This window comes from Chanodichthys erythropterus, chromosome 8 (genome assembly GCF_024489055.1).
Source record: "Chanodichthys erythropterus isolate Z2021 chromosome 8, ASM2448905v1, whole genome shotgun sequence".
NCBI classification, from domain to species: Eukaryota; Metazoa; Chordata; class Actinopteri; order Cypriniformes; family Xenocyprididae; genus Chanodichthys; species Chanodichthys erythropterus.
Genome location: NC_090228.1, coordinates 5,683,426 through 5,707,361, shown reverse-complemented (window position 1 = coordinate 5,707,361; position 23,936 = coordinate 5,683,426). Strand labels below are relative to the sequence as shown.

The 23,936-nt window shown below is 39.0% G+C and overlaps 1 protein-coding gene across 3 annotated transcripts in view; it reads left to right on the top strand.

Moving 5' to 3' along the window:
* wnt5b (wingless-type MMTV integration site family, member 5b) overlaps positions 1 to 23,936 on the top strand; it is a 101,221-nt gene that overhangs the window by 3,086 nt on the left and 74,199 nt on the right. The window contains exon 1 of one of the 3 annotated variants that reach the window (XM_067391586.1): positions 8,625 to 8,678. The exons of the other annotated variants lie outside the window; for them this stretch is intronic. The gene's annotated coding sequence lies outside the window, so the exon portion shown is untranslated. Of the gene's footprint in view, positions 1 to 8,624; positions 8,679 to 23,936 lie in introns of those variants that run through there. 3 annotated transcript variants of the gene reach the window in all.

The following is a 23,936-nucleotide window of genomic DNA, read 5'->3' as shown; positions in this document are numbered from 1 at the left end:
AATTGCTTTTGCAACAATACCTAATATTGTTAACCCTATATGACTTTGACGGAGGTCATGGATTCCAAACTGCAAAATTGTATTATTCATAAATATAAATCAGTTCATTTTCTAAGCTATTAAGTGTTAGCACGCATTATGCAAAATGTTCAGTGCTTCTGTTTTATTTAATTATTATGGATATTTCCTGTGTTTCCCTCTCCACAATATTTGAATTTCTGTGTGTTTGTGTAATGTAAAGCTACCTTTTCAGTGCCTCTGGAATGATAAGAAGATTCTTGTCTGCTCGGCCAAAATAGTTTCTAACCGCAAAAATATAAACAGGTGTCGTTTAACCAAACATGTGAAGATTTAGATGTACTCCGAGGCTTTCTTTTATCAGCTCGAACTGAAGAACAGACAGTGGGAAGCAATATCTCCTGTTGTGTGCATAAACGCTAGCTGCGGGTTTCATTCCCCTGTATGTCGGCCATATAATTCATGCATTTGTGTTTGCCAGAGACTGTGTTTGAGTAGGTTTAATTGGTATGCAGGCCTTGTGTTAAACGCATTGTCCAGATGTGCTGTATGTAAGTCCTTATCGATACTTAAAAATTATTACACTAGCCGAGCGCTCTCGAGTGAGGTTAAGAGGAGTCCTGTACTTTAATTTGGCGTTTAGTTTTCCTTTTAAGATCCTCTTTTCGAGCAGGATGGTCTGGGTAAGAGCAAGCGGGCATCCGTTTTGTATTTGATTATTCCCATTTGTTCTGATATGAATCAGCATGAATCTGAAAATGTGTTATCCACGGTGCTGTAAATATCTAGAGGATGTGTGTGGAAGTGAGTTTGTTGAGGTTTTCCTTTCGTGAATTAGTTTTAGAAAAGAGTTTAGGGCTGTTTTCTTTGATCACGCAGCCTAAAGCCTCGTTTTTGAAGGGAAAGGGGTCGGATATCTGATCAAGAGCTTGCTGTTTAGCTTTCAGATGTTTTTAGCCTCGTTCCTACCTCACGCCAGGGTTTTCCCCTTTTCTCCTTTATATGTGTCTATCTGTTTTTCTGTGGTATTTGGAATGTGACGGGGGGGGCTGGGTTGATTAAGACATTGATTCATTTAATGAAATGTTTGAGTTCTGGGGTGGAATGAGAAGCTGCAGACACCAGTCGTGTTTCTGTGGCCAAAGCTCTGGGAAACCTCTCAAAAGCTGATTCGGAGAGATAAAACCGTCAACAGCCCACCTGCACAAGCCAACCTGCCTCTCTTGCCTGAGCACGCGCTTCACACACACACACATATACATCCCCCATCATCCGCAGCACACACACTCTTTGGCTCTCTGTCTGTTTTTCTCTTTCTCCTATCACTTTCCTTTCTTTCTCTCGCTCTCAGGAAAACGCATACACTCAAACCTTTGCGCAATCTAACATCTCAAAAAATCTGATTGCGTCCTTTCCTCAACACAACAGCATCAATTATGTAGGGATCAAACGCGATCTGTGAGGTTGTTTTTGTTGTTCCTGGTCACCATGAACCAGATGACAATACTCCCCACCAGGCCCTGCAGTCCATTGAGAGGTTAGGCCTCTTTTTTTTTAAGTGCTGGCCTCTGACTCTATCATGCAAGCTTTTCTGTGAGTGATTTGGGGACTGATAAAAGGTGCCTACTGTCTGGCGTGTCTAGGGTTGATGTGTGCATGTGACCCTTTCATCCACATGCTCAGAAAAAGATGGTGCGGTACTCGGTAAGATGTGAGCCACGAGATCAAACGCAGTCTTTCTTGGATAAAAATAGTTTAAAGCCTAGTCATAGTTTTCACATGATGTCACACCCTTATAGGAACACCCAAAACAAGGCTTTCCTCCATTGCCTGCCTGTCATTTTTACCAGTTTTTTCAAGACCAAATTCAGTTGATCCATACTATGCAGATGAACCCAGAATATAAACACAACTCGCAGTTTCTCGTTAAGCATTTTACCAAAGAAAACCATTATAAAGAAACCGCTTAATCGTTTAGCTTGTTGCGTTCATATTCTGGGCTCATATTAGTATGCATCTTATACTGAATTTGATCTTTTAATATCACTGTTTTAGTACATTAAAGACACAATATGTACGATTTTTGGATTAAAATATCCAAAAACAACTAGAAGAGTGTCATATATTTCGTTGACTTGTAAACTTACATTATCCCAAATGTTTCCAAGAATGTTTAAATCCAGAGAAATGCATTACCCTCGATTTCCCGGTTTATTTTGTAGAAACCATGAAAAATACCAAAGACTATGCTTTTATTAGACAGGTGAGCAACTGTTTGAATACATTCATGAACAGAAAACTAATCATGTTATATAGCTCAACACAGTAAGTCTTATTGTTTACATCTCGTTTTCTTTATTTACCGTGAGTACCATGTTTTACCATGCCTAATATCGTTACTGTAGTGTGCAACAACTGTCACATAGTAGCTGGCAAGCGAATGCAGAGTAACACTATAACAGTTTTCAACACTCAAATGTATCTAATATGATAAAACAGCACTGCTTTACCCCACAGACGCATGACCGGAAGAAGCGCAAGCAGCAACTGCGGCACAATAAAAGCTCCGCTGCTCTTGAGGCGTGTGTTGCGCTCGTCTCTCATTAGCAATTGCTCCAACGGCCTCGTTTCCACTCCCACAGCACTCATCCCTGCTCTGCTTCATACTAAAGTAGCGTTAATAATCTCATGCATGAATATGATTTCTGCCCGAGTCCCATCCCGATTCTTTCCGACAGCTGTAGATGTGAACACAACACCCCCCATGATTCTGCGAAATCAAGGCATCATCAAGCTACGCCTTAGTTTTGAATAAGCGACCTCTAGCGGTGAAAAATGACATATTGTGCCTTTAAGGGACATTGTGTTTTTCACGTTAAGCGTTTTAGAATGTCCCGCTGTTTTTAGTAGTTGAAATACTGCAGCAGGTGCTGCATATGGATCACAAGTGCCTAAAATTTGCATTTTGTTCAAATGTTTTTGATTTTCTTCTTTTGAGATGGAAGATTTACAGGTCTGTAATTCAGTTCTATGTGCGTTTTGCCCTCCAGGTCTCTGTGACTGAAAACTATGAATAGCAAGATGCAATGGGCCCGAAATAATTTTACATTTATGTAGACATTTGGTGATAGAAATTCATTAAATATTTTTTCTTTTATATATATATATACATTTTATGGCACTATGTTACTATATAATATGTTTATATATATATATATATATATATATATATATATATATATATATATATATATATATATATATATATACACACACACTCTAAAATGCTTGGGTTAAATATGGACAAACCCAATGTTTTGGGTTGTTTTGACTCAGCGTTTGGGTTAAATGTTTGTCCAACCTGCTGGGCAGTGTTATTTAACCCAACTATTGATTAAAAATTACTATATGCCTGGCTTAAAATGAACCCAAAATAGGTTGGAAATTAAAAATCAGACACATAATTACTAGATGAAACGGTAATAATCAAAAGGTGAATTTAATAATTTAATAAATGTTTATTATTTAAATATTATTTATTAAACTTATTAATAAATGTTAATTTCCAACCTATTTTGAGTTCATTTTAAGTGAGCAATACAGTAATTTTTAAACAATAATTAGTTCAATAAAACTACCCAGCAGGCTGGGTCAAATATCATGTTTAAATGAATATATATATATATATATATATATATATATATATGTTGTATTTATGTTGTATTTAAACATACAATGTCTTGAATGGAGAAAATTCTTGTGCATAGCTAAAATCATAAATTAGCCAAATAATTTAATAAGCAAGGTCAAGGTCAAGTTTATTTATATAGCCCTTTAAAACAGCATAAATGCTGACCAAAGTGCTGCACAATATACCAAACAAAACAACCCCATACAATACAATTTAAACACTAATAATAAAATATCAAAAGAAACCAAACAAAAGTAATAAAATTAAGACAGGAACATCATGCAATATAAAACAATATTTAAGACTAAAAAATAATATCAAATTACACATATGCCTGAGAAAAAAAGTATGTTTTGAGAGAAGATTTAAATGTAGAAAGAGAAGGGGAAAGTCTAATAGACACAGGTGACACAAGCAACTACACAAAGGGTGTGTAGAATGTCAATTCTGCAAAGGTCACACAGATTCTTCATGGGCCTCACTATAGGTCAGACTTCACGTGAATATGAGGTTATGGGATCAACGTTTCCCCGCTATCCCAGACTTATAATGCAACGTAAACTAAAATCTTGACTTGCCGATCAACTATTTAACAGTTCTGCATTGCACTGCACTTATTTTTCACCACAGATTATGGGCTTCTGGAGATGTTTTCTAGCTTGTAATCAGAGGCAGTGTTATTTGTCCAGATCCAACACCAGGTGTGCACTCTTTAAAACATGCCACCCTTTCAACACCGCCAAGAGAACAGCAGGCTATGTTCATTGATTAGAGACATCCAGACTGTGAAATGCTCACGTTTGGCCTCCTGTCTTTCTCCTATTGAAGGACACCGCGTATCGACATCATGTCTGAGTGAGAACGGGCTTGTCTGTCTGGGTGTTTACCTTCATCACCTGTACCGTGTATTTTGACGTGCGTCAGCATCTATCGCTCACACACACACACACACACACACACACACACACACACACACACACACACACACACACACACACACACACACACACACACACACACACACACACACACACACACACACACACACACACGCGTATTGACGTCCTGTCCAGACACAGAAACCGTGATCAGCAGAGGTGCTGCACACATCTCAAACACATCATGAGTAATGCTGAAATTAGTGTGCCACGTTTGTTGATGCAGACTTAGCATGACGTCTATCAAGTGCAAAAGAAGCTGTCGTAAGCAGTGTCACCTTAGGCATGTTTATAGCTAGCTACTTGAATAATAACACATGGTTTATAGCACAGATATTTGAAGGAAACTCTATCGCCCCCTTGAGTCCACTGCAATGCAACGTTAAGCATGCGCTTGCATTCATGCTTGTTTGCTAGTTATGGTTTCTTCCTACTTTTTATGCATAGTGAAACAGTGGCTGTGGATGTTACCGGTAGAATAATTCATACATGATGTTTCTCCCCACCAGGATGTATTGTCAGTGCACCATGGCACCGACCCAGTGTAAACACAGCTGTATGTGACTCTTCTGGCCAGCTGTTAATTTGTGAGTGTGTGTTCACCTCTGAGTGTTACGAGAAGATTCCCCGTCGGCAGAATTCAGGGATATTCCCTCACATTAATCAGCTATGCAAAAGACTCAGTGCTTATGTGTAAGATTTACAGAGTTTTTCAGGAGAGAGAATAGACTTTACATATGAAGACTTTGCTGTTGTGTGTGTGTGTGTTTGTGTGTGAGTGTTTTACCACTTTAAGGCCTGTGGAGTCCTGCTCAAGATTCAAAGTGTTGTAATGGATAAAAGCCATGCATGTGAATCTCTCCCCCTCGCTGTTAGATAATGATGTGCAAAATTGGTTGTCTTGATGGCAGGTCTTTGAGTGTGGCCTGGGCAGCAGGAAGGGTTTGAAGCGCAGCAGGGTTTCTGGAAGTTGTTGAAGGGTGCAAGAATGGATGATGTCCTCTTTCTCCTGGTTTAAAGCCCTAATTGAGCTTTGCTATGTCCCAGAGTCTGGCTCCACAGTGTTTACAGTCTGCTCTGTAATCTGGATATTAGCAAACTACGTGTTTGCATGTTTGTGTGTTTGTTTGTGTATTCACATACATATTTACAAGAGATGTGCACGAGAGTGCTTGGAAGCAACGGCAGTCGTGCTTTTTTTCGTAATATATTTGTCTTGTTTTCCAGTACAAATATCCAAACATTCTTAAATCAAGAAATAATTACATCAGATGTTAAATTGCGTAAGATGTGACATCTGGTTTTCTGAGAATGTATCTGAATTGAGGTTAATGCTTAAAACGACAAATATTTTGAGTTAGGAAATTACTTTTTGCACTGTAGCAACTATAATGGGTCCTCATTTTTAATTTTGTGGATTTTTTTTTCTATTTTTTGGTGTTTAAAATGATACCTTGTAATATTATGCTTTTTTTTACATGTTCATCTTTTTTTAGTGTGTATTGCTGTTTTAGCATGAAAAAAGGTCTGGAAAAAAGTTGCTGCAAAGGGAATTATTCTCTATGTCACTGTTTCTGAACTCCCTGAAACGCCTCCATTGTAGTCTTAAGTTTTCTTCTGGGAACAAACACGTAGCAATATTTAAAATAATTCTAACCAAAGGCATATGCAGAAAAATAAGGGAGCGAGGCATTTTCAAAACACGCTGGAAGTGGTTGACCAATTAAAACACACTGGTCCAGCTGACCAATCAGAGCACATTGCACTTTTCTGAAGGAGGGGCTTTATAGAGACAGGAACTAAACAGAGCATTACTGACAGACTGGGAAGAGAGGTGCTGCAACAATGTCAAATAAGTGAAAAATCCATTCAGGGCCCTATCATACAACCGGTGCGATGTGGGGTTTTTTGTTGCTAGTTTCAGCCCGACGCAATTATCATTTTCATGCCCAGCATCCATGCTGTTTAAATAGCAAATGCACTCGTGCCCATCTGTTCGGCCATGGACATGCTGGTCTGAAAACAAGGTGTGTTCAGGCGCATTGACTGTGTCATTGACCAACAAAAACCTGGTCTAAAGTCAATGGCGCAGTATTTATTTATTTTTTTGTTTGTTATTTAAATGGCCGCGTTAGTAATATCAAAGACTACAGAATAATACAAGACGTGTCACTCATATTGTTTTGAATGGGAGAAAGTGTAACGTGCAATATGACGGAATAAGTCCCGCCTTCTAAATAAGAGCCAATCACCGACTGGTAAAGTCATCGCGTCACTTCAGCGGCCGTTAAAATCACCGGTTTCTATAGAAACAGTCAGACATTTAGGTCTGCACATGCGCATTAGCTTGATCCAGCCTGAAAAATACAGTTTTTTTGTCATGATTCAAGCGTTTAGAAACTAAATTTATGAGCCGGTTGTTGTTAGATTTCATTGGTGATTTCAAATATGAAATTTAATCGTAAGGTTGGCGAACAGTTTTGGAGAATTTGATGTTTCCCCATTCAAAGAGATTGCATGATGCCCTAGGATGCCCGAGAGGCGTTTCAAAGATGGCCGCCGAGTGAAATGACTTATCTTAAAGGGACTTATGCACCTATAGGCGGGAGCACAACGCCTGTACATTCTGCTTGTTACACATACAGGTGCACGCAGCAGCACACGAACATTTTTTAATATTAAAAATAATAGGATTCCTCTCTGGAGAAGCGTTCAGTCTTTCCACTTGCAAATCCGCCATGGTGCGAGCACACCTGGCTTTTAAAGGGAATGGGAGATGAGACTCTGATTGGTTTATTGCACATTACACCCAAAACACACCCATGACTCATTAAGAGACTAGGTGCAACACTTTTGGACCATGTGCCTGGCGCACAGACCATTTTTTCCATCGTTAAACTAGCAAAAGTGGATTTGGACATGCCCGAAGTGCACCTGCACCATGCGCTTCAGACCATGTGCTTAGATAGTTAAAACATGGCCCTCAAACATGAAAACCTATTCTAGACCCTAAAAACTAAATCAATATTTTGCAAAAGGGCATAATACGGGGGCTGGGCAAATCTAGCCCTCGAGATCCACTTTCCTGCGCAGTTTAGCTCCAACTCCGATCAAACTCACCTGCCTGCAGCTTTCTAGTAATACTTGAGACCTTGATTAGCTTGTTCAGGTGTGTTTATTTACGGTTAAAGCAGGAAAGTGGATCTTGAGGGCTGGAGCTGCCCAGCCCTGGCATAAATAGGTCCTCTTTTAACACAACTAGACAGAGCACAACAGAATGGAACATGGTCATTATAATGGTTTAATAATAATAATTATTACTAATTTCAAGACATGCCGCCTTTAAAAAAAATTGGAAAAATTGTACGGTATGATGCAATGCTAATTTCACCCATCTGCAAGCTGAACTCTTTTGATATTCCCCTGGTGCAGAACTGGTTAAGCTAGTTGAAAGTCTGGTAATGATACCAGCACACCGAGATACCATGCTGGAGACCAGCATCGACAACATGCTGGTCTTCTAAGCATGGATCAGTCTGTCTACCTGTCTATACTAGTCTTGCATTCAGCATGCTAGCTCACAAATGGAAAGATTTCCATTCAAGTATTGCCATGAGATCTGTAATGCACAGTTTGCATTGGCAGAGTTTCAATGAGCTTTACCTCATTAATGCATTGTGTAAGTCATTCTTTTTACACTTAACTCATTCTTTTCCTATGATTTAAGGGAAAACTAGAACATAATACTAGGACTGTTGCACATAACTAATGACATTCTGCCTGTAGTGTTTATTGTAGATCTAAACCAAAAAGTCCTTCTTCTTGCTCTATGACTTCAGGCTGCTTTTCATCATAACTGATTGTTTCTGTGAATACTGTTGGAGAGATTCAGGCATATATGCATTGAAGAATGTAGCTGTAGAGCAAATGTGTATTATTATGCATTATGCATTTGTCTTTTTTCTTCTAGCGATGTGTTGCAATCGGAGGGTCTGACAGGGGCAGCACTAAAGAGCTGCCGGGGGATTTAGGTGAGAGCGGGCGGTTCTGCTCTGCACATTTGAACACATTGAGAGAGGAATAGGGTTTAAGGAGTGAGCTAAGGAGATTGCGAGGGCACTAGCAGAGCGCCGGTAATAGACTGGTATAATAGCTGTGTAAATCCTGCTTGAGCCTACACACACACACACTCTCTCACATATGGCCATGCTTTCTCTAAAACACTCTCATTTTCTCCTCTCACATGTTTTCTTGTTCTTGCACCAATTGAAACACAATTTCCCCACAGTTTAGCTTCGCACACATACACTCGCTAGACGAGAGACTGACCTCGCTGCCCCGGCCCTCACAGCAGCCTTAATTGGTGTCATTAAGAGCTCTGAAAGCCGGGAGATAATTGGCCGGGCCCACTTGAGCAAACAGGACTTCAATGGAGTCATTTAACAGCGTGATAGGGTGAGGGTCTGGGGAGTCCTGGGAAGAGGGTTGACAGCGAGAGAGGGGGAAATGGGGTGTTTGGGTTAAAAAAGGGTTTCTCTTAAACAAGATTTTCGGGGGCAAATGGTGGGAGTTCACCTAATCTAGCGCTGTGACCTAGTAACACTGAAACACAATGTGCTGTTATTGTTCCAAATTTGCCTGCTCTGAGATGGGTTTCTAGTTTGTTTTTTACATTCTGAGGCATTACAGATGTTAAGATTAGTGCACCATTTTCTTGTTAGTGGTGTTTACTAAAGCACTCGTCACTCTTCATACTTGGTGTTTGTGGTACAGATGTGAATGCTACCTCAAAACATGCAGCTTGTTGAAGAGAGGTATGCTATTACTTTGAATTTAAGTGATCGAATTTGCATTTTTTTTTTTTTGCCTGGCTTGGGTAAGTGTTATTTTAGTATCATTACTGCAGTATTTATAAATATTTAATTTTAGTTAAAGCTTTAGTCATTTTGTTGTGTGTTTGTCTATTCTTCAACACTTTAAGCCCTGAAAATGTGCCATTTTCAACAATCGGAGCAAGTTATGAGTGAAAATGTGACATAAATGCTGCATCCGTATATTATTTACATATGGGTCTTGCGGGGCTTCACATACAAAAACTCGCTCAAGTTTAATCAAAGCCCAAAACAATTATACTTGTTGTATTCTACTCGATGAGACCTTTCAAATGACATGTGACACATGACTATCTGAGCTGTATGATGTTTTACATTGCAGTACATACTAAAAAGTATTTCATAAATTATTAAATCATATTTTTTTTATGAGCAAATAACTCAGCTCTACATAGGTGTTGATCAAATTGGCATACATTAATTGTAAAGTTCAGACTCTAAGCTTTCAAACGACACATTTACCGCCAGTGGGTTTAAAAGGTTAAATCAATAAATTTTATTTCAGTTTTTGTAATTTTAGTATTATAACAGTAAGTAAGCGGTTTCTGAGAAACACTGTTGATTTTTTGAAATCAACAAAACAAACACGCCTCAACCTGAAAGGATCACACTTCTATCTTGATAGCTCCGCCCCCAAATTCACAAACACGCTATGCAACACAGGCACCTCCCCCCTAATGAGTGTATACGCCACTTACTGCTGATTGGCTACAGGTCTGTTACTCAGAAATTGCTTACTGCACCTTTAATAAATTGTTTTTAATATTTTAGTTTTAGTTAACGATAGAAACTCTATATATTTAATAAATATACTTTCAACTGTGAAGTGTTTAGTGGTGGTTTTAAAGCCTAAAATTGCAGGGGTATTTTTACTTTATTTCCAGTCATTTAAATGTGATGTAATTGCAAACTCTGTTCCTCATTGTTGCTATTCCAAGTGTAAATAAAGGGTGAATGAAATGGGTGTCTCAGACTAAACATGCAATAGAACTTGTGGTTTTGTTTGCTAAAATTCAGAACCAGACCCTGAATGGCCTTTAAAAAGTGAAAGGAGGCCTGCATGTGCCCGTGTCCTTGGTTCTGTGGAGTCGTGGTGGGCTCTGCAGGGGCATCAGGATGTTTGGAGGGATTCGAAACAGCAGCAGGTCTTTTGTTGAGTTTGTTGAGGTTTCCCACTCCACTGCCACAACATTATGGCTTTTATTAGAATCCCCTCACATGTTCACAGCCAGATTCACACACTTGGGAAGTTCAGGTTTTCTGAAAGAACAAAAAAGACAACAAATGCGCCTTCTGTCAGCTTCTCTTTTAGTCTATAACGTGCTAATATGTTGTTTTCCTCCATCTCGTGCTTTTCCCCCTTCAAAGCATTTTTCTTTTTCTTGCTTTTTTCTGCTTTCTAACAACATCCCTAATAACTCTTTCACTTTCTGAAGCCTAAAGCCTTTGCCTTAGGCGCATTTCACGACTGATTTCACCTCTTTGTGAGCTAGTTTACAGAAACACGGCGACTTCAACACGTTCAAATGGACGAACAGAATCCGGGCTAACATTAATCCGGTGAGCAGCATTTGGGAGCAATTTGGCATTTTGCATCATCACTTTCTCTCAGCTCTTACCACCTCTCCTCTGCCACCAATTCCGCTCTTTTGGTCAGATGATGAAAAGATGGATTCTAACCCTGCCATTAATGAGGATTAGCGGGGCAGGGAATGTTTGTCAGAGAGCCAAGCAGATCAAAGATGCTGCTCAGCGGACCATGAACTCCTCCAAACCCGTGATACCAAGAGTATGTGGTCGTTTACACGAGCAAAACAAACAACCAAGCAGCAACACCCCTGGACAAAGCGCCGGGTGTCGTAGCTCGTCTCTAACGCTAGCGAGGCACATCTTTACCGTCTGACCCCAAATGACACAGCAGGGGCCCGCTCTGTGTGTCCCGGGCCGGACGGCTGTGTTGATCTATTGTAAATCACGCCTCTTTCAGCCGGCCAACCCAAACACGGCCCTGGTGAATGGGACTCGTTGGACTGCTGGTGTGGTCCTCCGTTTATTTGCCTCCACATCCACGGAGGCTCTTTTAAAGAGCCATTTAGAGCGTGCAGAGGCCTCGAGACGACATTTAAAGCAGACATGGCGGAAGAGACTCTGGACAGGAGGCTCAACAGGTGCTGCGTTGTGTGTATTCGAGCGTGTTGGTCTGAGTGTTAACTGTGAATTAAGGTTCCCTCGGCGGTGTTCTGCATTCCAGCAGTGTCACGGTGTCATTTGTGTTTGCTATATTTTAACATGCAATTTATTCCCGTGGTTTATTCCGAAGCTGAATTTTCAGTATCAGTCTTCAGTGTCACGTGATCCTTCAGAAATCATTCTAATATGCATATTTGCTGTTTAAGAAACGGTTCTTATTATTATCAATGCTGAAAACAGTTGTGCTTAATATTTTTGAAAACCATGGATGCATTGTTTTTCTGGATTCTTTAATGAATATAAACATTTCATTGAAATGTAACTTTTTTAAAACATTATAAATGTCTTTGTCACATTTGATTAGTTTAATGCGTTTCTTGTTGAATAAAATCACACTGATCTCAAATTTTTGAACTGCAATATGTGTATATTATACATTAACAATTAATGCAACATTATTTAATAACAGAAAATGTTCATTATTAATTGTCAAGGCTAGGTCACAGTTATCAACCAAAGCAAATAATCTCAAAATGATCAAACATAACTGGTGATTTGGAGTGGACAGTCAAAAGTCAAGGGTTTTATTAGCGATGGGACAGACAGTGATGGGACAGTGGGAGAACTGCACAGATTGGATGATGGGACAGACAGACGGGTTGGCTAGCAATTTGAAAGACGGATGGTGTAGGGAGACAGCCGGGCACACAGATAGACGGGCAGAGCCGTGATGTGAGGGGTGAAGCCTGTGGGAGCGCAGAGAGTGTAAGTGCCCTGCAGGCTTTTCTGCCAGCGTGACGGCTTTCGGCTGCAGCTCTATGCCCTGAGGTCCTCTTGTTCAGCCGTGAGATGGAGCAGCATGTGTGTGTGTTAGAGAGAAAGAGAGAGAGAGAGTTGTGTGCAGTGCATGCCAGTTATAGCCTGGTGTTTGTCAGAACCGTGATTGCAGCGAATATTTGTGTGTGAGGGAGAGAAAGTTGGTGAAGTTTGTGTGTGTGTGTGTATTGCCATTGTTTATGTGACATTGCAGTTTGTGTCTGCATGTGTTTGTGTGGAAACTCTGCAGCTTTTCACTTTTTGAGAGTGAGAAGATGAGTGAATGATGGCGTTAGAGGGAGGGATAGAGAGGAAGATGGACACAAGTCATATCTGGTGGGAAATATCGCCCCTATATGGCAGCTTAGTGTCACTGCGCCCCGCCTGTGGGAAAATGGACAGAGAAATTGATTCCTTAAAGCTGGAATGCATGAGAAACAGCACTGAGTGAGTAAATGTGTGGAACACAACTCGCTCTTTTTTTTTTTTTTTTCCCTGTCTCTTCGCTCGAGCCAAGATGTCAGACAAAAGATGAAATTATTAAGAAGATGAAAAGCAGTATTGATCTGAGGGTTTTTCCTCTTTGTCACCTTGTCCCATATATCTTTGCACAGATCACTCTCTGTATCATTGTTTACGTGAAGGATGGAGGGGCGATGGAAATGAGTGGAGGAAGTGTAAGCTCTTTTATTGATCCCAAGCGTGAAGGGCTTTAACACCCAGAGAGGCGTCTGCCGCCGCATGGTTCATGACTTGAAAGCAAAATCCTTCAGATTTATCATTTCTACACATTCTTTGAGTGTCAACTTCTATCTTAAATAAAATCTAATGTATAGATGTATTGTTGGTGCCTAAAAAAGTCCAGAACACGTGTACTTGTGTTGTTCTGTGTCTGTGTGAATGTTCTAGATGTTGGAATTGATTTTTTCCTTTCAAGAGTTTACAGATTTAAAGATTAAATTGTGATTTCACTATGCTGATATCTGAAAAAGCATCTTAAACTACACTCTAAAAAAAATATTGGGCTATTTTTTTCCTATCCAAGTCCTGGGTTGAGCCTTTTGGGTTATTTTTCCAGTGTCTGGGTAGATTTTGTGTTACCCAGCTCCTGGGTCAGACGTAACATCCCAGTGTTTGGGTAGATTTTGTGTTACCCAGATTCTGGGTCAGATGTAATAACCCAGTGTTTGGGTAGTTTTTGTGTTACCCAGCTCCTGTGTCAGACATAACAACCCAGTGTTTGGGTAGATTTTGTGTTACCAAGCTCCTGGATCAGATGTAACATCCCAGAGTTTGGAAAGATTTTTTTGTTACCCAGATTCTGGTTCAGATGTAACAACCCAGTGTTTGGGTAGTTTTTGTGTTACCCAGCTCCTGGGTCAGACGTAACAACCCAGTGTTTGGGTAGATTTTGTGTTACCCAGATTCTGGGTCAGATGTAACAACCCAGTGTTTGGGTAGATTTTGTGTTACCAAGCTCCTGGATCAGATGTAACATCCCAGAGTTTGGAAAGATTTTTTTGTTACCCAGATTCTGGTTCAGATGTAACAACCCAGTGTTTGGGTAGTTTTTGTGTTACCCAGCACCTAGGTCAGACGTAACATCCCAGTGGTTTTTTTTTTTTTTTTGTGTTACCCAACTCCTGTGTCAGACATAACAATCCAGTGTTTGGGTCGTTTTTGTGTTACCCAGATTCTGGGTCAGATGTAACAACCCAGTGTTTGGGTAGTTTTTGTGTTACCCAGCTCCTGTGTCAGACATAACATCCCAGTGTTTGGGTAGATTTTGTGTTACCCAGATTCTGGGTCAGATGTAACAACCCAGTGTTTGGGTAGTTTTTGTGTTACCCAGCTCCTGTGTCAGACGTAACAACCCAGTGTTTGGGTAGATTTTGTGTTACCAAGCTCCTGGATCAGATGTAACATCCCAGAGTTTGGAAAGATTTTTTTGCTACCCAGATTCTGGTTCAGATGTAACAACCCAGTGTTTGGGTAGTTTTTGTGTTACCCAGCTCCTGGGTCAGACGTAACAACCCAGTGTTTGGGTAGATTTTGTGTTACCAAGCTCCTGGATAAGATGTAACATCCCAGAGTTTGGAAAGATTTTTTTGTTACCCAGATTCTGGTTCAGATGTAACATCCCAGTGTTTGGGTAGTTTTTGTGTTACCCAGCTCCTGGGTCGGACGTAACAACCCAGTGTTTGGGTAGTTTTTGTTTTACCCAGCTCCTGTGTCAGACATAACAATCCAGTGTTTGGGTCGTTTTTGTGTTACCCAGCTCCTGGCTCAGATGTAACATCCCAGTGTTTGGGTAGATTTTGTGTTACCCAGCTCCTGGGTCAGACGTAACATCCCAGTGTTTGGGTAGATTTTGTGTTACCCAGATCCTGGGTCAGATGTAACAACCCAGTGTTTGGGTAGTTTTTGTGTTACCCAGCTCCTGTGTCAGACGTAACAACCCAGTGTTTGGGTAGATTTTGTGTTACCCAGCTCCTGGGTCAGACGTAACATCCCAGAGTTTGGAAAGATTTTTTTGTTACCCAGATTCTGGTTCAGATGTAACAACCCAGTGTTTGGGTAGTTTTTGTGTTACCCAGCACCTGGGTCAGACGTAACATCCCAGTGTTTTTTTTTTTGTGTGTTACCCAACTCCTGTGTCAGACATAACAATCCAGTGTTTGGGTCGTTTTTGTGTTACCCAGCTCCTGGCTCAGATGTAACATCCCAGTGTTTGGGTAGATTTTGTGTTACCCAGATTCTGGGTCAGATGTAACAACCCAGTGTTTGGGTAGTTTTTGTGTTACCCAGCTCCTGTGTCAGACGTAACAACCCAGTGTTTGGGTAGATTTTGTGTTACCCAGCTCCTGGATCAGATGTAACATCCCAGTGTTTGGAAAGATTTTTTTGTTACCCAGATTCTGGTTCAGATGTAACAACCCAGTGTTTGGGTAGTTTTTGTGTAACCCAGCTCCTGTGTCAGACATAACAATCCAGTGTTTGGGTAGTTTTTGTGTTACCCAGCTCCTGTGTCAGACATAACAATCCAGTGTTTGGGTCGTTTTTGTGTTACCCAGCTCCTGGCTCAGATGTAACATCCCAGTGTTTGGGTAGATTTTGTGTTACCCAGCTCCTGGGTCAGATGTAACAACCCAGTGTTTGGGTCGTTTTTGTGTTACCCAGCTCCTGGGTCAGACGTAACATCCCAGTGTTTGGGTAGATTTTGTGTTACCCAGCTCCTGGGTCAGATGTAACATCCCAGTGTTTGGGTAGATTTTGTGTTACCCAGATTCTGGGTCAGACGTAACATCCCAGTGTTTGGGTAGATTTTGTGTAACCCAGCTCCTGGGTCAGATGTAACATGCCAGTGTTTGGGTAGTTTTTGTGTTACCCAGATTCTGGCTCAGACGTAACATCCCAGTGTTTGGGAAGATTTTGTGTTACCCAGCTCCTGGGTCAGACGTAACATCCCAGTGTTTGGGTATTTTTTATTTTACCCAGATCCTGGGTCAGCTCCTTCAGTAAAATACAGGTTTGTGTACATTTTATTTTATCTAAAGATTCGTTATTGACTTGTCTTGACAAGTATGTCTTACTGGTTTTAGAGGGTATTTGGGCATTTGTCAGTTTGTCAGACTGGGAAAACAGCTGACTGACCATCAAAAATCCAGACTAAACTATATAAGACCACCAAACATTAGGCTGGTTTTAGCTGTTTTTCAGCAAAGCTAGAAGCGAGCATTTCTTTGATTTGCATCTGGTTGTGGTCTCTTTTTCCGTCAAATAATTTGTGTCCTCCTTCAATTATAACCACCATCTCTTCCACTCTTTCTCTCACCCCATTCATGCATCGAGAAGATAGAGATGCTGCTGCCGGAGCGTTTCACACACACCCTACATCAGAGTGATAACTCACTGTCAAGGGAATTGATTTTGGGATCTCTCAGGACGGAGGGCCTTGAATTGTTTCTGATTGTCGTTACTGTCAAGACAGATACCTTGAGCAAGATTAATTCCTTTGTCGTCGTCCTTTCTGTCTTTAGAGTTTATAAAATGATCTCATGCTGGCTGATGTGCTGGTATGAAGACAATGGCTTGTGCTTAAGAGTCATTCCTGCGACTTCAGACAGAGGGCGCTCTCTCCTTTAGAGAAAACATAGGGGAAGCTTTGGGAAAGACAGATACAGAGGCAAAGATCTGCCCGCAAAGGAAACAGAGGGAAAGCAGGCACAGAAGGAATGCAGTGAAAGAGTTATCTTGAAATCTTTTCTGATTTTGTGCAGAAAGAGGGTTGGAGTGAGGGTGAAAGCAAGACATGGAGACAGACAGAAAGTGAGGGAAACATTAAGGTCAGGTGATATTCAGTACAGCAGCACTCTTGTTTTGTTTTTTGTTTTTTTGTTTTTTTATTGCTTAAATACTGTATATAACAAGTGACATAAATGAAATGGAAATCTGTTAATCAGCCAAGCAGGCATGGTTTTCCCCCATTGCCAATATATTGGTCTGTCACTCTCCTGAGTTTTTCTTTCATTGCTGTAATTTATAGCATGTTTGAGAGGCAGGTTGTGTCTGTGGCATGGGCTGGATCATGCACGGAAAGCTCAGGCAGCTTGTGTGCATGGGGATTTTTGCAGTTTAGTTAATAGTACATATCATATCTGGATTTCACACCAGCTCTCCCCAGGGATCCGGCTACACTCGCTGCAATTAGACTGACAGTGGGCAGGCAGGCAGGGCTCTCAGCAGAGCCTCTAAGGAGCACTAATCAGCCCTGAGAGCACACTGCGGGGCGGAGGGGTCAGACCTGAAGAAGGACAGATAGAGTGTTCGCTTTAAACCTACTCAAGTTGTCCTGACAGCGGATGAAGATAACTCAAGACAGAGAATCCAAAGTCATTAGAATGGGGCATTCTGCTGTATTTCATATACACACAGTGTAATTGGCTATATACTGTATATTATATTATGTATATGTGTGTGTGTGTGTGTGTGTGTGTGTGTGTGTGTGTGTGTGTGTGTGTGTGTGTGTGTGTGTGTGTGTGTGTGTGTGTGTGTGTGTGTGTGTGTGTGTCTGTAGGCCAGGCTGTCATATAAGAAATTATGTACACATGCAAAACAAGAGAGAACCAATAAAATATTAATAACTGATTATGTTGTAGTTTGTTTTTTTATGCATTTTTTTCATTGTAAAATGAATCCTGTAGCTGATATTTGCCATTTTTTTTGCCAAATAAGTTTGTCATATAAATACATTAACCAAGTTTAGTTTCCCTCATATTTAATATATATATATATATATATATATATATATATATATATATATATATATATATATATAATATGTTCCTCATATTTTGATGTTTGATTAAACTTGTAGGGTCATTGAAAACAAATATCCCCTCCGGATATCATTTTTACTCTATATATACATATATATATATATATTTATATATATTTATGTTTACATTCATATTTATATTACACATATATAATTGAATTTTAATAATCTCCATTATATATTATTACTAAACATTTTTACAAATATATTATTATTTAATTATATATATATATATATATATATATATATATATATATATATATATATATATATATAATTTAATATTATTAATATTTAATTACTTTAAAAATATTTATTAAAATGAATATTTTCTACATAATTTTTAATTACAAATTTTATTTATAGTAAATGTAAATAACATTCTAAATATATTCAAAATATAAATTAATTATATATATATCTATATCTATATAGGTATATATCTATATATCTATCTATCTATATATATATATATATATATATCTATATATATATATATATATCTATCTATCTATCTATCTATATATATATATATATATATATATATATATATATATATATATATATATATATATATATATATATATATATATATATATATATATATATATATATATATATATATATATATTACTACTACTATTATTATTATTTATGTTTTGGGTGGGATGATGTAATAGTATGTATTGTGGACAATTGGACTTGCAAATTCTGGGTAAATGCATACTGGTCTCTTTTTCTCTTTGTCATATAGTAATATAATTTAAACTAATATTTAAACTATATTAATATCATTTGATTGTTAAACAGCATAATGTACAGTCAGACAGTCATTATCACAAAATAAATGGGTTAAACCTAATATTTTCCCTTACATATCTGCTCACTCCTATGAAGTACTGATTCAGAAAATGAAGACAGAAACGAAATGCAGGAAGGACAGAATTCAAATCAATAGCTCTGGGAATTCAAATTATGTAAGTGGCCATCGAAGGGGATTTCAGCCAAGCTCAGGAACGGCCAAAGAGGATTCAAAGCATCTCAGAAACATTGCAAAGAGAATCCAGGGATGAAAGATTTGAAAGGATTTGGGAAATATTACGTCTCTTCTTTTTTTTTTTTTTTTTAGCTGCAATGATTATTTGGTAGAGCAGTTATGTTTACCATGGGGATTTATGGCAGCAAGTCTGCGTCATACATGTTTTCTGTAAAAAACATGTCTAATGCATGAGTGCTGATGCTGATAAACTCCTGTAGTGCTACAGATGCTGTTTGTGGTTTCTCTCTCTCCCGTGTACTTGTAGCTGGGCATTTGAGAGGTAGTCAGAAAAATGCAACGCTTCAGCATTTCCTGTGTCCGTCATGGCCCATGTCTGTCCTTCAGTACCATGCGGCTCAAAACACACACAGCCCTCCAGGCTCTCTCTCTGTATGACTTCCCTTTCCCGTTTACCTCTCCACACTCAACATTCCTGTACGCACCACTGTGATCAATCAGTATCCGTGCCCAGCTGTCTGCTCTCCAGTTCTGCATGGCTACAGAAGACACTCGTGTTCTTGGTTCGGGCCCAAACACCAATTTGGGCCGTTCCATTAGTAGCCTGTGAAGGGGGTTGTTCTCTGCGTGTGGGCATTTACCAGATGCTGCTGCCGCTGCGAGAGACGATCATCAATCTGGGTTCAGCTGGCAATAGATTTCCCCCCATTGCGGCCCACATTTGCTCGCCCCTGGTGGATCACTCAATAACTTTCGAACAATTAAAATTTCAGAAATATTAATGGAATCTTGCAGTTTATTCCTTCCTTCTGTTTTCAAGTCCTCACTGTTGTTCTGGATAAGCTAAATCACTCAGAATATATAACATGAATGTACATCAGTCAGTATTTGCCATCAGTATTTGCCATCAATATGGATATATATCCAGTATTTGAAAAAATTGAAAAAGAAAAACAATTTGAAAAAAGAATTGTTGGTTTAACTTAAAAAATTAAGTTACCTGGTTTCCTTAACATTTTGAGTTAATTGAAATAAAAAATTTGAGTTAATACAATTAAGGCAATTGGTTTAATCAACAGAAACTCAAAATACTATGTTATCTGAACCACATTAATTTATTAAAGTTGATTTGACAAAAGAAAAAATGTTGTGATAACAAACCATGAAAATATTTTATTACAGTGTACAGTTCAAACGTATAGGGCCAGTAAGACTTTTTTGAAATTCTTTTATTCAGCAAGGATATATTATATTGATCAAAAGTGATATCTATAATGTTACAAAAGGAACAAACAAAAGGTACTATTTCAAATAAATGCTGTTCTTTTTAACTTTCCATTCATAAAGAGTCCTGAAAATCACAGTTTCCACAAAAATAGAAATACAACCATTCTCAACTGTGACAATACTAAAAAAAAAAAGATAAAAAAAAAAGCAGCAAATCGGCATATTAGAATGATTTCTGAAGGATCATGTGACACTGAAGACTGGAGTAATGATGCTGAAAATATAATGACAAAATATTAATCACTACTAAATCTCCCACATAACCTTAATTTTGTACACAAAACTTAATTTTAACATTTACACTCCCTTTCGAGTGCAATGGGGAAACAGAAATCCCAGCCAGTTTCAGTTAAACTTAACTTTGTCTAGATTAAAGGAAATAAGTTCTCAAAACAATGAAACAGTTCAGATTACTTGAAATATATCAGTTCAGTGAACTTGAAAGAAAAAGAAAGTTCTAAATACTCATAAAAGTTCATTTGATTTAATTTAAATTTGTTTAATTTAAGTTTGTCTATACTCAAACCAATTCATTATTTTGAGCGTTATGGTTTATAATAGTGTAAGTTGCTTTGGATAAAAGTGTCTGCCAATGCATAAATGTAAATTTATTGTTGTAAATATGGCATTTTGGTAAAACATTGCTTACCAGTATAGTAGAGTGGCAATCTCTTCCCTTTCTTTCTGTCTAACTCTGTCTCTTCTCTATCTGTTTTCCTTCAAACTGTCTCTTGCCCACCTAAACGGCACAGTATCGCCTGCTGTGGTGTTGAGGGAGGGTGTGAGTGAGTGAGCGAGCCGACTCTGGGTGGCTGCCAGGTCTAGATCTGTGGAGGCTGGAGCAGAGGGGAGGGCAGGTGGAGAGGAGCCAGCCTCCCCAAGCAAGAGAGGTCAGAACTGGGCAGCCTTCTCCCGGGAGCTGCGGGAGAGAGAGCCGAGCCTGTGTGGAGGAGGAAGAGGCAGGCAGTGGAGCGCAACGCTGCAGAGAAGAGTAGCAAACATCCTGACACTCAACACACACACAGAGAGAGAGAGAGAGAGAGAGAGAGAGAGAGAGAGAGTACTTGAAATAGCAGTGGTGGTGCTGTATGAAAGATTTTGAAACATTCAAAAATTTGGGATTGTGTAATGGTGATAAGACCTTGAGAATGTACTGAAGCCAGTGTAAGTGTGTGTGTTAAAGACAGAGAGCCTGAAGGTCTGTGAAAGGGGGCTGCTGAGTGCAGTTGCTACTGGAACAGGCCGTCCACACTCTAATCTCACTCTGCTGGAGGGCGAGAAGACAGGAATGTGGCGAGAATGATGCAAAGGAAGTAGAAAGACAGTGAGACATTCAGCACATAGAATCAGGCACATGAGAATGATCTTAACCTAATCAGCCCAGCTCATTAATATTAATGAGGTGACGTAGCATTCGCCTGGTACTGCTAACTTATTTGGTGTTAAAAACAGCCCATGTTGGGTTGAAAATGGACAAACCCAACGAAGGGGTTGTTTTAACCCAGAGGTTGGGTTAAATAGTTTACCAATAACTCAACTATTGTTTAAAAATTACTGTATTGCTTGCTTTAAATGAACCCAAAGTATGTTTGAAATGAACGTTTATTAATATGTTTAAAATTATAAACATTTATGAAATTGCTTACTAATAAATGTTCACCTTTTGATTATTATTGTTGTCTCTATTAATTATGTCTGATTTTTCAATTTTGGGTTCATTTTAAGCCAACCAGTAATTTATGGCCCAATAGTTGGGTTAAATGAAACTGCCCAGCACGTTGGGCAAACATTTAACCCAACTGCTGGGTTTGTCCGTTTTCAACCAAACTTGGGTTGTTTTTAACCCATCATTTTTTTAGAATGTAGGTGAATGTACGCTAACCACACTCTAAAAAATGCTGGGTTAAAAACAACCCAAGTTGGGTTAAATATGGACAAACCCAGAAGATTGGGTTAAAGGGCACCTATTATGCACAAGATGTAATGTAAGTCTCTGGTCTGGTCAAGTTTCAGCTTAAAATACCACACAAATGTGCCCCTATTTGGTGGTGAACAAAAACATGCCTTTTACTATATTACTATATTGCTGGCTAAAAAAATAAATCCAAAATTGGTTGAAAAAAATGGCTGGGTGAAAACAACCCAATTCCTGGGTTTGTACATATTTAACCCAGCATTTTTTAGAGTGCATATGTATTGTGTGTTGCTTGCACATTTGTTTAGTCCACTGGTCAAATAGTTTACACCTGGTCTTTAAGTTGTTGTTTTACACAGCCAAGTACTTTTTTTTGCACCACAGACGAGCAAAATGATTCTTTAAAATATTTCACAATTCCGTATGCAAATATTCCAATGATGTCATCACTCTTTTTTTAAATTTTGAATACTGAACATTCTTTTTTAATGTCACTAGGAGATTTTCAAACTTTAATTTCTTTAAAGTGTAAAGTTTAAAACCAAAATAGAACATTCACGCATTGCAATCACTTATAAAAGGAAATGGCAGATGGAATGAAAGAAATTGAAGATCGTACTTCCACATCACTCCCACATCTCCCCACAATGTTGAAACTCGTAAACTTCCTCACAGTCCATGCGGGTTTTCTGTCATGTGTCCCTGTGTCTTCAAGAGGGAATTTAATCTGAAACTAATAATTCTGCTGTCACGTAACTGCTCGATATCTGCATGTGGTCTTTCGGTGCGCGAACAAACAGACGGCCAGGAGGCAGTTGGACATAAACGCATCTGTTGTCTGTCGTCAGGCAGAACTCTGCAGCATCTCTCCTTCTGCTTCGATAGTCACTTTCATTTAGCTTTTTATGTAATTTATTGCATTACACTAAGATATCAGCAACAGGAAATGGAAATGTCTCTAGTGCTGGTCATTTGTTTTTGGTTTTGGTGTTTTTTTGAGTGCTTTGTCAAGCTCGGATACAGATGGAGGCCAGAAACATGTTTACTGAAAGCCAAATAGCTATTTAGGCATTGATTTAGTACATTTGCATCCTTTTCAACTCAAGTCTGATATATAACATGCACTTCTCAATTCAAATGATTCCTGACAGATAAAATCAAGTGTCACCCTACACCCTTTTTCTTGCTGAATATCTTATTTCACTCTGAGGGTTAGTTCACTCAAAAATGAAGATTATCCCATGATTTACTCACCCTCAAGCCAACCTAGGTGTATATGACTATCTTCTTTCAGACGAACACAATCGGAGATATATTTAAAAATATCCTGGCTCTTCCAAGCTTTATAATGGTTGTGAATGGGGGGCCACATTTTGAAGTCAAAAAATGCATCCATCCATAATAAAAGTAATCCATATGGCTCCAGGGGATTAATAAAGGCCTTCTGAAGCAAAGTGATGCATTTTGTAAGAAAAATTATCCATATTTAAAACTTTATTAACTGTAATAACTAGCTTTCAGCAGACGGCAGATGCATTTTTCACAGTTTCACATTTTTAAATATATCTCTGATTGTGTTCGTCCAAAAGAAGATAGTCATATACACCTAGGATTGCTTGAGGATGAGTAAATTATCATTTTCATTTTTGGGTGAACTATCCCTTTAAGGCAAGAAAATGGGCATTTCACATGGACTTTAATATACATCCATGCATTACTGTGGCAGTAACAAACAGCCGATTATAGCTGAATTAAGCAGGTTAACAGTTTAACTAACTTTAACTAAAACTGTTGCTCTGCCATTACAGTAGTTGGCTGAAATAGTTGAACTGACAATGTGTTACGCGAATGCCA